The sequence below is a fragment of the Pteropus medius genome, unplaced genomic scaffold, assembly GCF_902729225.1.
Source record: "Pteropus medius unplaced genomic scaffold, Ma_sr-lr_union100, whole genome shotgun sequence".
Lineage (NCBI taxonomy): Eukaryota > Metazoa > Chordata > Mammalia > Chiroptera > Pteropodidae > Pteropus > Pteropus medius.
The window spans coordinates 36,368,008-36,386,050 of NW_024349800.1; the positions used below are offsets into that span (position 1 = coordinate 36,368,008).

An 18,043-nucleotide genomic window follows, 5' to 3' on the forward strand; every position below is an offset into this window, starting at 1 on the left:
GCTGAGGGCTTGCTTTGAGTCACTCAAAGCAAATACCAGGCGATAAACTGGAAATGGGGTGTGTGTTCACTTGCTCCTGAGGATAACCTTTAGTTTGCACTGCTGATGCCAATTTCTAGAAGCCTATAAGTGAGGTACAAGAGATGCAGAGATGAGCTCTAAAACGTGAAGCCAACTAAACAAGGAGATTCTTTGAGGTTATATGGGGGCAGGGGTTCATATGTTTCTGAATGTACTTGTTGGCAGTTCACAGCCAGCCCAACGTGATGAGGGGCTGGAATACACCACATCTAAGAAATGACAGCAGATTCCCGCAACAATTTACAAGTGTGCCTTAAAAGAGCATTAGCCAACTGCTGCTGGAATCATTTAAAACTTTTTTAATTCACTGCATTTTCTCTTAATGACACGGAATTCAGAATGTCTTCTTGGAAGCCTTAGTAATCTAGTGAAAGAGAGTGCCCAGATTTTACTCTACAGGAGAATACAGTACAAAATGACGAGAGGACAGTTAAAGGTCCACTCCAAGGCCTGACCACCTAACAGGAGTAAGGCTCATTAGGGAATGAAATGGTGAACCCCGAGGAAGGTGGCAGTGCTGGCTTTATACAGGACTGTCTCTTGTCTGTCACTACTGGGGTGCTACTAAGATAAACTCTTGAGATGTTTAATTAATAACGTTTCACACTTGCATCAAATTTCTTTTCTCCAAACACACCTATATCCACTATTTTACTGAAGACTCATAGTGATCTTATGAATGAGGCTCAGAAGAATTTAATGTATAGTTTTTTTTTTTTTTTTACATTATCCAGAAGAAACAACTCAGAGAGTGACAGTCTAGCACCTCCTCTACACTGGCAGGATGCTCTGGGCTGGATTTCACTGGGACAGAAGCAGTGGGGTTGGTTGAGGTCGAAGCCAGTGGGGAATCAGTCGACTGCACTGGATTCTGGAGTGCTGACTCAGCCACAGGACTCCAGGAGGGCAGAGAGCTAAGTGCCAGAGTGAGTTACAGGATGAGGTGCCCACCATGCCTGACTGGGTGAGAAGACTGGCCTCTGCCCTCAGGGGTTTACAACCTAATATATCACACACGGAGCCAATGTTTCTGAGACATGTAAATGTGAGAAGAAAACTGGCGTGATTTTGTAAGTATAAGCTTTCTCAGTTTAAGCAAATCTGTATGTGTGTTCCTTTTTGTTCCGAAAGTTGCTGAGTAAGATAGGATGCAATGAGTTTATGGTCAATTAGTCAAGAAAAGATAACATTTAGGCAAAAGAGAAGGAGTCCTTAAGTTAGGAAAGAATGCAAATTGGAGGCCAGGAAAAATTTGCTCACTGAATAAACAGCTGCCACAAGGACTGGGGCCCGGCGGGCGGGCGGGCAGGGGGGGCAGGGTGGGGCGGGAAGGGTGAGTAATAAATGTTGAAAGGGCCCCAAAGTCAATCATGCAAGCAAGGTAAGTTCAGGAACATTTACAGATTAGGTAGGGGCAATGCAGGTTCTGATTTGCCTGAGAGAGTCCTAGATTTTGCCTGTTTTCCCAAAATAGTTATGCACAGTGCCACTCTTCACTCTCAGCTGTGTCCCTTCTCGCAGGATAAACCATGCAGTCACATTCTCAAGAGCCGACAGCGTGCACTGAATTGCTAGACAGCACCACTTTCAGCCAAGCGGTCTACACCGGCTTCTCCATTTGCACAGCCTCTCCCAGGGCTAAAAGTCACCCCTGTCAGCCGGCCCCGAGGTGGGAGAACTCCTGCTCCTCCTGAGCAAAAGTTTAGCATGGGAGGTTACAGTTTTATTCTGGGGCTACACTGGCTCCCCAGATCGCAAGAACAATAGGGGTGAGGAGAGGAGAGAGAGAAGAGGTGGAGGGGGGAGGAACCGCTGAGATTTGTTGGTTAGGGCCCTCTGAGCAATGTTAATGGAGAGGAAAGTAGAGCTTGCTCTCACTGTAGAGAAGCCAGCGGGGTGGGGTGGGGTGGGGTGAGAGGACCTGGGTGCATCGAGGCCTGTGTTCTGCCTCCAGCTCCCACAGCCAGTTGCTGAGCCTCCGTTCCTCCTCTCTGAAATAAGGGATGCGAGTATCTGCCTTCCAGAGTTAGTTTCCTCATCTCTAAAATAAGAGATAATATCTGCCTTTAGAATGTAATTGTTATAAAGTATAAGACACAGAGCAGGTACTCAATAATGGTAGCTGTCATTGGAATGATGATGTGTACCTAAGAGGAATTTTCCTAAAACCAAACCACCTAAAATGTGGGGCCCATCAGGTTTCAGCCCCCACCCCACAACACTGTAGCCTAAGTCATCCTCAGGCAGAGATACAGGTGGCCAACAGGAGTATTCACTTTGTGATGTTGGGGTTGGGCCGAGGGATACAGCTTTGGCTAACACACCAATGGCATCTGTTATAAACCCCGCCCCCCGCCAAGCAGGTATTTTTATTTAAACATAATTACATAACTACACACAAAGGAAAACTTTTTAAGTAGATATAAACAAATATGAATGGAAGTTGAATCTGTTCTTCCCAAAGGGATCACCCTGCTCATTTCCTAGGGAGCACATCTCCTCTCATGATCAGTGCTGGAAAAACCCATAACAGAGATCCGAGCATCTCTGGAGTTCAAAATACAGGCGCTGTAAGTCTCTTGTCCATACCAAGCCCCGGTCTCAATGGTGGAGACTCAGTGCGTACTCCCAGCAGGTGTTTGGCAAATGCCTGCTGACTGCTGCCTGAAAGTGTAAAGGGGACAGGCAGAGCAATAGCTTTTGTCTCTGCTACTTTTAATTAAAAACATGCACTTGTGAGGCTGTGGGTTGGAGGAAGTCTTCCAGAACTGGGAGGGAGCATACCCTACACTGACATGGGACCCCAAAACTATGCCTGACAACTGAAGTTGAACAAGGCCTTAAGATGCTTAACGGTTAAGAAATAGAAGTAAAAATAAAAAATTTAAAAAGAAATAATAGCAACAAACAATCAAAGATTATGCAAAACGTCTGCTCTTAAAGGTGTGTGCAGGGGCTGCAAGCTGCCCACTGCATTCCCCTGCCTTGGTGTAAGGAAAACCTGGCTGCATTTTCTAAACACGTCCACTAGGGCCACACGGGGGCGCTCGAGTCAATGCCTCGGATCCAGGCTTCCCACCCGCTTCCTCTGAGTAAAGTGAGAAAAGGCGTTGGAGGACGATGACCGTGAGCAGAGAGGTGCTACTGGATGACTGGTTGCTTGGCCCACTGCCACCAAGGCAGTGACTCAGGCTAATCGGCCTTGGGTGTTTCAAAACTATGTGCATGCCAGCCTAAAAGGTTTTCCCCTCACTTTCTAAGCACTTTCCCAGCACCGTGGCCTGGAGCACAGGTTACTGTTATCACGCCAGGGGAGGGGAGCTCAAAGGATGGAGGAGAATTGAATTAATAAATGCAATTTACAAACAAACAAACAAAAAACAACTTCCTAACATGCCACAAGAAGAGCAAATGAATACTCCCAAAGAAGGACCTTGAAGGACAGTAGGCTGGGGGTGGGGGTAATAGCCTGTTCTTCAGTGTGTCACCACAGTGTCCTTGGCATGAAAGGCATGCTTGCCCTCAGTGCCTGCCAGCTCTGGTAGAGTCCAGCTTGAGAAGCAGGGCAGCAGGCTGGCTCCCAAATAGAGCAGTGCTGAGCTTCTGGAACAGATGGTCTCCCACACCCACAGGCTATACCTTCACCAACCACTACATACGCACACGTCCACACCCAGGGGACAGACCAGCAGCCCAAACACACAGCATCACCAGGCACAGCAAGGCACACGCAAGCCTGGGCTCCAGCTCCAGGGCACAGATTGGCATGCCTTAAAGATGAGGATGGATCCCAAAAGCAGATAAATTAGAAGAAGGTGATTTAAATCACCAAACTATCACAGAAGAATTCAGTAAGCTGAGATTCTTTAAAAAATGATTTTAGAAAATAAAAATACATTTTTATTTTTTAAAACATGGAGTAGAATGTGAATTTTGAAGTATTAATATTATTATGTTTTAAGACAAAATAGTACTTCAAAGAGCTGAGGTCAGCTGGGGGTGGGAGGGTGTTCATTACCCTCTGCCCTCTTACCTGTGATGAATAAACAGAGCTTGCTTAATAAAAAGTCAATTAAAGCAGAAGATCATGCAAAAATAAGACATACATACTTTAAATATTTTAACTGACAGCATACATTCAAACTTAAAACATTTATCTGAAAAATATATACACACACACACACACACACACATACACACACCTCTTGGCCAATAATATAAGACTAAGGACTTTTCTTTATGCACTCTCTTTCATAGATAATAGATTATCTATGATTTCTAATTTAGATTTCTCTATAGTGGAACAAAAACTTAAAGATATTTATGAAACAATCCAAATTTAAAGTCTTTTTAGAGCTTATTATATATCCCTACCACCCTGCAGGATTTTACTGTTTTCTCTCACACACATAATTTGACAGTAATTTTATTAGCAACTCATCTTCATTGACTCTTTCCAACACATTCAACTTTGTTTTTATAGGAACTTTTTTTTCATGCTCATACTTCATTAGTTTAAATGAGACCGAATCAAATTATGTAATCACAAATAAGAACAACAAACACAAGTGACTTTTGATAAATACACAACTAAAACGCTAGGGACAGCACGGTGTTCTGGAGAACAGGCTGCTACACTATAACTGAGCGCTTTCAAGCATAACCTCGGGTATCAGTCAAAAGGACTAGGAGGCAGAGCTAATTTAGAAAGTCAGTAAAGTGGAGACAGGTTAAGAGAACATCTCCCCAACTTTAGTGGAAATGTCTGAAAAGTCACAGACTCTGCATTTATAAGATGGCCAAATTTATTAGATATAATTTACATGCAACTCTTCAGAAAAACAAATATGAAGCCCGAGTAAGAGGTGCCTACACCCACTGTACTTCCACCAGTCACCTGACCCCGTCACCACTGGCCCAAGTTAACATGGTTTCAAGTGCTGTCCAAATCCTAAGTCTGTGCTGCAAGCAATCTAGTTTATCTAGGATTTCAAAATTATTCCCAGTTTAAAAGGCAGTCACATTCAGTGAAAGGTAAAAGAGTAAAGCTTTTAGAGGAAAAGATAGGTGAATAGCTTCATGATTTTCGGGTGGACGGTACTTTCTTTAAATGGAACACAAAAGGTACTAACTATAAACAAAAAAAAAATGGATAAATTTGACTACATTTATTAAGAACGTCTATTCATCAAAATATATTCTTAAGGAGTGAAAAGGCAAGCCACAGATTAGAAGGTTCTTGCAACTCATGAATTCAACAAGGACTCATAACTGAATATATAAAGATGTCCTACAAATCGATAAAAAAAAAAAAAGGGCAGACAATCCAACTGAAAAATGGGCAAAAGACTTGAGCAGGCACTTCTACAAGAGGACATCCAAATAGCTAATAATCATATACAAGGTGCTTATGAGAAATGCAAAGTTATCAAGTGCAAATTAAAATCGGAATAAAATCAAAGGATGTATAAAGAAACAGAATGTAGTATATATATAAAATGAAATATTATTCAGCCTTAAAAAGGAAGGAAATTCTGACACATGCTACAACATAGATGAGCCTTGAATACATTATGCTAAGTGAAATAAGCCAGTCACAAAAGGACAAATACTGTACCAGTCTACTTATATGAGGTATTTGGAGTAGTCAGATTCATAGAGACAGAAAGAAGAATGGTGGTTGCCAGGGGTGAAGGGAGGGGAAAATGAAGAGTTTGTGTTTAATGGGTACAGAGCTAAAGTTTGGAAAATCTAGAGATAGACAGAGGTGACGATTGCACAATAATGTGAAGGTACTTAATACCACTGAACTGTACACTTAAAAACAGCCAAAGTGGTAAATTTTAATGTTATGTATATTTTACCACAATAAGAAAAAAATTACACTGACAAACACATCCACCAGAACGGCTATAAGTGAAAATGAGATGGACAGGACCAAGCTTTGCGGGGGCTGTGAAGCAATGGAACTCTGGCACACTGCTGGCGGGGTGGGGGAGGTGTAAGTCCGTACAGCCATTCCGAACACGGACAGTGTCTACTAAAGCCAAACGGCTGCGACCTTATGACTCAGTAATCCTATTTCTAGGTATGCATGCAACACCAGTGTGTACATTTGTTCACCAAAAGATGCTGACTAGAATGTTCATCGCGGCATTATTCATACGAGCCCTAACTGGACACAACCATATGTCCATCGAGAGAATGGAGATGTAGTCTCACAGTGAACCATTCTACAACGATGAAGATGAACAATCTACACACAAGAGCATGGGCAAATCTCATATGCACCATGTTGAATGGAAGTAACCAGATACAAAAGAGTATGTACCACATAAATCCACTGAAAGTTCAAAGCCAAGTAAAATTATTCTTTGCTTTTAAGAAATGAAGATGGCAGGAGGAGGGGGATGGTCATGTTCTATTTCTTCATCTGAATGTTGATCACATCGTCTATTCACTTAGCCTCCTTGTGAACTATGCATTATTCTGTGTGTATATGTCACTTGAATAATAAAAAAGTTGACTTAAAAGAACAAAGTCAGTCATATGCAGCACTATATATAATGAAGTATTCAATTATGAAATATTTAAGACACAAGAGTGTGGGGACTTAAGCCATAATGGAACATTGGTGAAATGAAATAAGGCAGCTTCAGCGAGAGTATATCCATCATCAGGGAGTCATTTAGGAGTGTGGAAAATTTAGGTCAAGGAGCTGATAGCACCAGAAGGTGTTGTTAGAGCATCTACCATCTATGTCATACATCTTGGCCTCTAATCACATGGTGCCTTGTTTGTTATTTAAATGTCTTATCAGTGTTTCCCTTAACAGTAGGTCTCCCTGAAAGCAGGGACTCAGTTGATACTTCTCTAGTGTAAATCAGAGCCTAGCACAGGGCCAGGCATATCATAAACACTTGTTTAATAAAAATATACCATAATATTAGAATTATATGACAACAATAATAAATGTGTTTTCATCTAATGCAAGGACTTAGAAATATTAGAATATCTATCTAGGGGCAACTTTATAATAAACAAAGAGCTTGGGCTTTGCAGCATGACAGATCTTGGGCAAGTTATATAAAATCCTTGGCCTCTGCTCTGCAATCTCAAAGTGAGGATATTAGTGACTTCATAGGGCTGGTGCCAGGATGAAATAAATTATGAGATACAGCTGAGGAAATGGGGGATCAGGGACACAATTATGTGGCCAGCAGCACACAGCAAAGTATAGTAGTTGTCTTCTCCTAAAACCCGTATCCACTTCTGACCCTAAAGAAAAGACAAGAAGTGGAATCTGGATGCTTCTCCATGCTTCATCTCCTCAAATCTTCCTGAAGCCAGCTCCCAGGGAACTCCCCATCATGCCTTTCTGATCTGTCACCAGGATTCTCCTTTGCAGCCACAAGTTGTTTTTCATGAGCCAGATGCTTTATTAATTTCATAACTCAAGTCTTGATTAAGTTTCATAACTCATGGATAACTTGATACCCCAGTGGGCAGGGATTGGTTATGAAAAGCATTACAAATTTCTAAGCACAAATATGTACTCAATGTCACACTTAACTGTTACGAGCCTCTTGCCCAGGTCTCTCTCCCATCAAGTCCCTTTCCTTTCCCTAACCCAACACCCACGTGAGTCTCCCAATGCTGGAGGAGGCAGGTGTTGTGGAGTTCTCAGCCCTGCTGTAATCCTCAGAGGTTGTCAGTGTACGTGTTGGATGGGGAGTCCAGAGACTGAGATCCAGTTCAATTCTGCCACCCTCTGCCTGTGAGATGGTGGGCCACGGACCTCCCCTCTTGGAGCTTTGATTCTCTTATTTGAAAAGTGAGGAACTGGATGCTCTGCTTCCTCCCTATTTTAGATCAGTTCAGGTTCTCTCTATTGTAACACAGACTGAAAAAAAAAAAAAAAAAGCAGCACATAGGGGGAATTTGCTGGGAGGATCCTGGACTGTCAACGACCCTAAGGAACCTCAAGCCACAGGAAGAGCAAAGCAGAGCTGTCCAGAACACCCCAGCAATGGCGGGTTGTGGAGCTGCCTTCTGTGGAGCTGTCAATGCAATTCAGCTCTAGACAGCCACAAATTTTTGCGTCAGACAAGGACAAACAAACAACAGATGCATTAAGTGGATTCTAGGTGGAATAAATCATGTGAATGATGGCAATATATTCTCAACTACAAGGCAGCAGAGTTCATTATGGAGTAACTGCAACTGCCGTGTTCTCCACAGACCAAATACAGCTATGCAAATTGGGAGGTGGGCAGCGAAAGCCTTCCCTGAAGCCACCGGCGTGTGGGAGGGCTGTCCCGAGTCATGGATCAATGGATGGTCCCTTTCTCCCTAGCAAGGGGCAGGGTGGTGTCTGGGAAGAGCTCTGAATTTGGCTTTTGAAGACATGCTCTATATTTGTAAGATTCATTGAGCATCTAACATGAGCCAGCAAGCACTGTCCTGGCTCTGCCACTAGCTAACCATGTCAAGTTGGTTAAAATTTTTGAACACCGTTAAGCCTTCATTTCCTCATTTTAAAACTCATCTGTAGTACTAGGTCATCTCCAAATCTCTTATCAACCCATGTGCATTCCAAACGCTGAAACTAACCTTCTTCTATTTCTAATTAACTCCATGACATCTTGTTCAGCTATCTTTAGAGTCCTCATGTCCTCATGGTGGGGTGTCACACAAACAGTAATCAGGTGACTGATGAGATGGATGAAAGTATCATCTGACTGCCAAAAAAGATCAGCGTCAGACCCGAACAGTAAGAGCAGGGTTCTCATACTATATTTGTCAGAAACCGTAACATACCATTTTCAGTTTGTCCATTCATGGATTCACTGAATGACTTGTTTATTCAATAAGCAAGTATTTGGTGCTCACCTTGGACCAGGCATTATGCTGGGCATTGTGTTAGACCAAGGCCCTGCCCTCAGGGTCCTCGTGTGCTATATAGGAAACGCAGACCTTCAATACTAGTCACATACAATACGACACGGTAAGAGAAGACTGAGCATGCTGTAAGCAGAGGAAGAAGTCAGGAGAAAACGTGAAGAAAGATGCAAAACGAGACAGCATAATTGATGGAGTGAGGTCTTGGGAGTAAGGATGGCAGACGGGGATGGAGCCAGAAGAGGACAGTATTCCCTTTAGTTTTTAGAAAAATCCCTAAGTTAAATAATTTCCAGGGCAAAAAGAACCCTTTGATAATTTGAGTCTTCTAAGTGTTTGTATTTGGAGGGAGTCAGAAGTGGGAGCTTCCTTTACCATCTTCACATCTGGCCACACCCCTAGACACTGCCTCCTTCTACCCTAAGGGGCAGCAGCTCTGCATCTTTTCTTTGATGATCCCTAAGCCTCAGTTCCTGCTGCCCAAGTTCAGTCCCATGGGAGGATGACTGGGAACTGAGCATGATTTAAAAGTCACAAAATGGAGAGTACGCACAAGAGTAAAATTATTTATATATGGGCATCTTCCGCTGGGAGAAATTACTTCCTTATCACTCTTATATCTCAGACTAAGGTTTAAGCACAATTCACTTTTCGCTTTTCCATTTCAATTAGCTGCATATTTTTAGCATGTGTTATATAATGCTCATCTGCCCAAATTTGTTGGCTTGGGGCCTCTCCTTCCTTTCATTTCACTGGTAGATTGACCCACATGATGGGATGACAAGTCTGTAAATAGCCTGCCTGAGGAGGGGTGGATGAAAAGAGAGCTCTCGAGATGAAGTGAGGGTTTGTATTTGGCATGCCAGAGCTAAATTCATCCCTTCTAAAAGGGGAAAGCAAGAAGAACGCATAATTCCAAATTGAACTGCAACGCATTAGGAAAGGGCTGCTCCACCTACAATAAGCACGTGAAGACGAGAGGCACCAGACAGGTGGGGCTAGGCGCCCAGAGAGAGGCCCCCAGAATGCCACTGAGAGAGGCACAGAGGTGGCTGGCCTCAGCACAAAATGCTCCAGGGGCTCTGTGAGCTGCAGAATTGTCTAATGCTGTTTTTGCATATACCATATGCACAAGTTGCAAGCCTTTCTAGGAAAAAAAGTGCTCACCAGCACTGTCGATGGGGAGGCAGGAAAAAGCATGAAGTGGGAATGAGGAAACCTCACGCTAGCCCCATCTGTCATTAGCTCCTATTGTTCTAGGGAGGACACTTCACGTCTCTCAGGATCAGCAACCTTGTGTTAAAAATATCTATCATCACTTCTATACATAGGGTTGCAGAAGGACTAAAATGGAATGATGAATGTGTCCAGAAAAGTATCATGTTATATTATAATATAAAGCATTGTTGTTTTGAGTCTGAATCATAATCAATGATTACACTCCCCAGGTAAAATCTATGGATGGCGCTGAGGCTAAGCCACCTCCTCTCAGTGGTCACAGCATAAAACAATTACCTCTAGAAACAGAGCCTAGAGAAGCTTGGAGGGAGTTGAGCAGGAACCCTATAAGTCAAGGAGTTTAGTGCTGGGTTACTATCTTAGAGCCCCAAAGAAAGACACCCTTCCCCAGGTCCTGGGCTCATCGAAGGCAAGTCCACATGCACTGGGACCCTTCAGCCCATCCATCCTCTTCTTCCTCTTCCAGGTTATGCAACAAGGCAACAGTTACCACAGAAGGCACACATCTGAATGAAGCCTTGGATGTTTCAAAGACTACCTGAAGTCACTATGGAAAAAGTCTTTCCAGAGCTAAAGAAAAATAAAGCTGTATTTTTTCTGAGCATCCATCAGTAGTTAGCAATTATGGTTTTAGCAATTTGATAGGAAGACAAATATTCAACTCCTCCGCTGGAGAGAGTGCCAGCCTCTGTGAGATAAATGTGATCTGATTTGCAGTTCTAGAGATGAAATCCCCTCTCTAATGCCCCTCAGACTGAGCTGAACTGTGTAACATATGCCGGGCTGTGTACCTACCAGCAGTTACTGACCTGCACTTAGCATGCCTGGGTCCTATTTCGGCACTGGGGTGCTGTAGAAAGTTATGGCCTTTGGGTCATACAGTCCTGTATCCATGTGGCTTTACTAGGTGACTGAGGGAGGTATTTATTTTGTTCATGCATCTGTTTTCAATTCTGTAATAATACTTGTTTCACAAGTAGATTGTGAAGGTTAAATCAGATGATGTATATAAAGGAACACATTTTTTTTTTTAAGTGTATATAAAAAGCACAGGGCTCGGCATGTTGAGAGGGAGTCAACGAATATTAATTTCCTTCCCTATCTAGATTCCAAACCCAGGGAAATCCAACTAAAGGTGTCAGTTCACAAATTATATCTTTACTTTTAAATATCCCTTTTATCTAACAGCATCACGCTCCACACACACACTCACACATGCACACATACGCATTCTAACACCTTTGACCATCCTGTATCCTACTTTTCAACCCAAACTTATAAGCTCAAATTCTATTTCCATTTCTTATTTTCTCTTTCTGATACTATGTTATTAGTGTATAGATTTTTTTTTTTTTATCGGTTTCGTATCCTGCAACTTTACGAAATCTGTCTATTAGTTGTAACAGTTTTTTGATGGAGTCTTTAGGGTTCTCTCTATATAATATCATGTCATCTGCAATAGTGACATTTTACTTCTTCCTTTCCAATTTGGATGCCTTTTATTTATTTTTTCTTGCCTAATTGCTTGGGCCAGGACTTCCGATACTATGTTGAATAAAAGTGGCAAAAATAGGCATCCTGTCTTGTTTCTGATTTTAGAGGAAAAGCTTTTAGCTTTTCACCACTGAGTATGTTAGCTGTAGGTTTGTTGTATACGGCCTTTACTATGTTGAGGTATATTATCTTTATACTTGCTTTAAGAGTTTGTACCATAAATTAATATTGAATTTTGTCTAATGCTTTCTCTGCATCTCTTGAAATGACCATAAGATTTTTATTCTTCATTGTGTTAATGTGATATGTCACATTGACCGATTTCTCAATATTGAACCAGCTTAGCAACCCTGGAATAAATCCCACGCGATCATGTATGATCCTTTTAATGTATTGTTAAATTCAGTTTGTTAATATTTTGTTGAAGATTTTTGCATCTATGTTCATCAGAGATATTGGCCTCCAATTTTCTTTTCTTGCAGCATCCTTGTTTGTTTTTGGTATCAGGGTAATGCTGGTCTCATAAAATGTGTTTAGAAGAGTTCCTTCCTCTTATATTTTCTGGAAAAGTTTGAGAAGGATTGGTATTAATTCTTCTTTGACTGTTTGGTAAAATTCACTGGTGAAGCTGTTTGGTCCTGGACTCTGTTAGGAAGTTTTTGACTGCTGATTCAACCTCTTTACTAGTAATTCATCTGTTCAAATTTTCTATTTCTTCATGATTAAATCTTGGTAGGTTGTATGTTTCTAGGAATTTATTCTTTTCTTCTAGGTTGTCCAGTTTATTGGTGTATAATTGTTCATAGTAGTTTTTAATGACCATTTGTATTTATGTGGTATCAGCTGTAATATCCCTCTTTCATTTCTGATTTTATGTGAGTCTTTTTTTTTGGTGAGTCTAGCTAAAGGTATGTCCATTTTGTTCGTCTTTTCAAAGAGTCAGCTCTTAGTTACATTGATCTTTTCTACTTTTCTTTTAGTCTCTATTTCATGGATTTCTGCTCTAATCTTTATTTCCTTCCTTCCACTTACAGTAGAAGTACGGGAAAAGCCTCTTCAATAAATAGTGTTGGGAAAATTGGACAGCTACATGCAAAAAATGAAACCTGAGCACTATCTTATACCATACACAAAAATCAACTTCAAAATGTATTAAAAACTTGAATGTAAGACCTAAACCCATAAAATTCCTAGGAGAGAACATAGGCAGTAAGCTTAACATACATTTTGGCAATAATTTTTTGAATCTGACACCAAAAGCAACAATAAATAAGTGGAGCTACATCAAACCAAAAAGCTACTGCACAGTAAAGGAAACCATCAATGAAATGAAAAGGCAACCAACTGAATGGGAAAAAAATGTTTGCAAATCAAGTACCCGATAAGGGGCTAAAGTCCAAAATATATTTTAAAAAACTTATACAACTCAATAGCAAACAAACAACCCCCCACAAACAATCCGATTAAAAAATGGACAGAAGATCTGACTAGACATTTCTCCAAAGAAGATAAAAACAGATGGCCAACAGGTATATGAGAAGATACTCTACGTGGTTAACCATTAAGGAAATGCATATCAAAACCATAATGAGACATAGCATGCCTGTTAGAATGACTATTATCAAAAAGGCTAGAATAACAAGTGTTGGAGAAAAGGGAACTCTTGCGCACCATTACGGAAAAGTAAATTAGTGCAGATACTATGAAAACAGTATGGAGGGTCTTCAAACAATTAAAAAAGAATTACCATATGACCCAGCAATTCCACTTCTGGGTATTTACCTGAAAAAGCTAGCTAGCTCAAAAAGATGTATGCACCATCTGCCCCCCGCCGTGTTCACTGAAGCATTAGTTACAATAGCCAAGATATAAAAACAACATAAGTGTTCATTGATAGGTGAACGGAAAAAGATATTGTGGTATGTATGTATGTGTGTAAATACATGTATAAACACAAACAATGGAATATTTATTCAGCTATAAAAAGAATGAAATCTTGACATTTGCAATGACATGGATGGATCTCAAGGACATTATGCTAAGTGAAATAAGTCAGATAGAGAAAGACATACTATGTTCTCTCTCTTATATGTGGAATCTAAAAAAATTTTTAAAGTAAAAAATATTTCATAGGATACAGAAAGATTGATGGTTGCAAGACAAAGGGTATGGAAGGTAGGAGAAATGGGTGAACCGTTTTTATTTTTTTATTTTAAATAAATTAACTTTAAAATTATTAACAAGCCAAATCCAGCTGTATATAAAAAGAACTATACACCATGACCAAGTGGGTTTTATCTCAGTAATACAAGGCTGGCTTAATATCTAAAAAACAATATATATAATATGCAATAATGACAAAAACAATAGAATCATCTAAGTAGAGTCAATAAAGCATTTGACAAACCCAACATCCATTCATGATTTTAAAAAAAAAATCATTTAAAATACTAAGGACAGAAGGGAAAATCTTTAATCTGATCTAGAGAATCTATGAAACACCCATATCTATCGTCATTCTTAATGGTAGAATACTGAATGCTTTCCTCCTAATGTGAGGGCCAGCTTTTGCCACTTGTCTTCAACATTGTATTAGAGATTTCAGTCAGTGCAAGAAAGGAAGGAGAAAAAAAGAAAGAAAAGAAACAATGGCCTCTAGATTGCAAAAATAATACCGCCTTTATTCACAGATGACAATCCTATATGCATAAGTCTCAGAAACATTAGAATAAGCTACTTTAACAAAGTTGCAGGCTACAACATCAATTTATTAAAAAAAAAATGAAATAGATTATATAGAAATAAAAATACTATAATAAAAATACTAAATAATTATTAAAATACTATATATTTATAAATATATAGAAATAGTATTTCTACTTACTAGCAAAGAAAAATCTAAAAATGAAATAAAGTCAATTCATGATTTTATTTCAAAAAGAATAAAAAGAATAAAATACTTAGAACAAAAAGAATAAAATACTTAGAACAGTTAAATAATACACAAGACATGTACACTGAAAACTATAAAACATTACAGAGAAAAATTAAAGGAGATGTAGATGAACAAAGAGAAATTTCATGTTCATGGACTGAAAGATTCGATATTAACAAGATAACACTTTTTAATAATTGATCTTCAAATTGAAATCGATCCTTACCAAAATCCCCAGAGGCATTTTTGTAGAAATTGATAAGCTGATTCTAAAAGGTATGTGAAAAACAAAGAACCTAGAAGAGCTCAAACAATTTTGAAAAAAAGAACAAATTTGGAAGCCTCATACAATCAAATTTCAAAACTTAGTACAAGCCACAGAAATTAAGACATTGTGGTACTGATGCAGGGATAGGCATGTTAGACCAGTGGAACAGACTTCAGAGACCAGAAATATATATTTTTGTTTACTTAGTGCTCAAGGAAGGGGCCCAGACCCTTCAAAGGGGATAGGGTAGTATTTTCAACAACTATTGCTACAGCAATTGAATATCCACATACACACAGTGATGGACTTGGACCCTCACCTCACATTATATATACAAATTAACTCAAAATGAATTATAAACCTAAATCTCGGAACTAAATTATAGAACTTGTAGGAGAAATAATAGGAGAAAATCTTCAATATCTTGGAGTAGGCAAAGGATTCTTAGGACACCGAAACATAATCCATAAAAGAAAAAAAAAACTGATTGATTTCATCTAAATTAAAAAGTTGTGTGCTTTGATAGAAAAGACAAGGTGAGCCACAGATCGGGAGAAAATATTTATAAATCATACATTTAATAAATGACTTGTATTTGGAATATATAAGGAACTCAAAAAAAATTCTATTTTCAGAAATCTTTTCTGGCACCCACAGGATCCCCTCTCTGTCTGAAAGCTTCTAGCCATGAATGTCCATGCCACTCATTTGATACTCACTGACAAGAGATATAGTGGTGTAATTAAAACACACAAACAAAAAATACGTTGGCTTACTAATCCTTTTTCAAAGTATCTCAGTCTTTCAACTGGAGATAATAACACCTGATCTATCTCACAGTTTTGCTTAAGCCTCAAATGAGATTAACTGTATAGACGAGCTTGTAATCTGCCAGTACTATGTAAGCACAAGGTTTCCTCCTCTTCATCACTATCACCACCGCTATCATCACCACCATGACTACTTCAATAATCATCACCATCATCGCCACCCAACCATAATCATTATCATAACTGCCACTAAAACTATCATCACCATCATTGCCACTGCCACCACCGTTGCTGTCACCAACATCATCGCAGCAACCACCACCACCATCATCATCACCATCACCACTACCACTACCTCCACCTCCCACCACCACAACATCATAGCACACAAAGCATCCTTAGGATGTGGGTATTCACATAACTCCTAGCTCCTTCCTGACTTGCTGTATAATAGAAACTCATTTGTGTCCGGCTTTTCTTTGAAGAAAGTGGTTATGTATGACAGTTGGCCTGAAACAAGGAGTGGATAACCCCTCTGTCCCACACACCCTTGGCCAAGGCCCTGGAGAAAGGAGAATTCAAAATCAGCCAGCCAAGTTTCCATGCATATCATTGCAAGCCCCAGCAAACTCAATCAGCTGCTGAGTAGCAGACAGAAAATTCATGCCTGCCAAACTTGTCATTTCTCAACATTTCTGAGTTATTTATGCTACACAAGTCTGTGAGATTCAAGTCCCCAGTTTCCTGGCATGTAGGAGAATTTGGCAAAATGCTCTTCTAGAAATTCCCCACAGAAGGTGGACGGCACTAAGGCTTCTAATATTCCACCCTGCTAAACTCTCCCAATCTGATTCCACCCACTTAAATAAGTCTCTATTCCCCCACTGAACCCCACCCTCAAGGTACCCCTGTATCAGGGCCAGAAATGTCTACCCCATCATTATGTCTGCTTCTGGAAAACCCTGAAGTCCTTGCCCCAGTCCCACCTGTTGCTGGAAGTCTGCTGAGGTTTTCCCGGCCCACACTGACTGACAGAAGCATTCTCTCATCAACGTCATAGATTTAGCTCTTGAGAAGAGTAACCTCAGTCAAAGTGATACCTGACCAGCCTGTGTGCTTCCCAGCATACTCCCCTGGGTTCACTGCTGAGCTGGATGTATCTTAGGTACACAGCAAATTCTTGGTAATAAGTGATAATAAAAATGCGGGATGCTTAGAGAGGTCAGATGAAATGAGTATCAGGCCAATCTGCTAGTTTCCAGGGCCTATAAGAAAGCAGAAAACCTTCACCCTTCAGTATAAATCATATGGCTCAACAATGAGGAAGTGGACACCTTAAAGAACAGTCCTCAAGCTCTAGGTATTTCTCTACTTTAAGACTTTACCAAGTTTACCCTTGCAGCAGGGTTGGATACCTTTAAAACACTCCGCCCAGCATCATCTGCCCTATTCTTCAGGGTTCCTCAGTTTTCCTTCACTGAGCCTACTAGAGAACTCTGACTGCTCAGCCCTAGCTGCCAGGGGCCCTCAGGCTGGACCCTTGTCCTCTATACTCAGCTGTCTATATCCCAGCTGGCTAATGAGCCCTGAGGCATCCAGAGCTCTGCTAGTTTCTGTACAGCCCAGGCCTGGCTTTGGTAACTGGCCTGTGTCCTCACTATATCTGCCCTCAGTCCAAGTTCCAAGTTCTGCATTCAGCCTCGCTTCTCCCATCAATCGCTTTCTGTGGAACTCTTTGGTACAGATCTAAACACTAGTTTCCTCAACATTGTTGGAGCCTAGTAATAAATATAACAACAGCATCTCTAAGTAACATTTACTGAGCACGCATTATTTGTGAAGTATTCTTCCAAACACTTTATACGCATTCACCATTTTAAGCATTACAACAATCTGATGAGGCAGGAAGGTGGGTACCATTTTCCCTGGTGAGTTAAATAACCAGCCAAGGTCCCACCTCCAGGAAGTGGCAGAGCCTGGATTCAGTCTGGGCTGGAGTCTGCACCCCAGCCTCTCTGTTTTCCTGCCTCCGCAGAACACCCACAACGGTGAAGAACGCTTCCATTCAGCTGACCCCAACAATCACTGTTTCTTAGTGTCTCCTCTGCTTTCAGTCCGTCATCTTCCTATTAAAAAACAACTGGTCTGGGATACAAAGCCTCAAATTTGGCATCAGAATTTCTTTCTTCTAGTAGCAGTAGGTGTATTTGTTTTACCAAATCTCCCCAAACAAAAGTATATTTGTTTCCCTTTGTCACAATGATCAAGAAACGAATTATTTAGCTACTAAACGGCCAGGCCAGGGATGAAGAATCAACATCACTGCCCCTTACCTACCCACAAGGAGAGGCTTGT

General features: G+C 40.6%; 1 protein-coding gene and 1 long non-coding RNA gene across 5 annotated transcripts in view; one reads left to right on the forward strand and one right to left on the reverse strand.

The window, feature by feature from the left end:
• The window catches only part of PRKCE (protein kinase C epsilon), a 451,351-nt gene that overhangs the window by 195,720 nt on the left and 237,588 nt on the right, over positions 1-18,043 (reverse strand). The gene's annotated exons all lie outside the window — the stretch shown is intronic.
• LOC120621694 (uncharacterized) lies at positions 615-13,361 on the forward strand. Of its 3 annotated transcripts, XR_005658245.1 has the most exons (4): positions 616-1,151; positions 1,603-1,750; positions 6,170-6,186; positions 13,350-13,361. It is a non-coding gene; the product is annotated as an uncharacterized LOC120621694 (long non-coding RNA). The 3 variants fall into 3 exon arrangements; XR_005658247.1 differs by lacking the exons at positions 6,170-6,186; positions 13,350-13,361 and adding an exon at positions 3,113-3,801 and having other exon boundaries at positions 615-1,151; XR_005658246.1 differs by lacking the exons at positions 6,170-6,186; positions 13,350-13,361 and adding an exon at positions 10,688-11,132.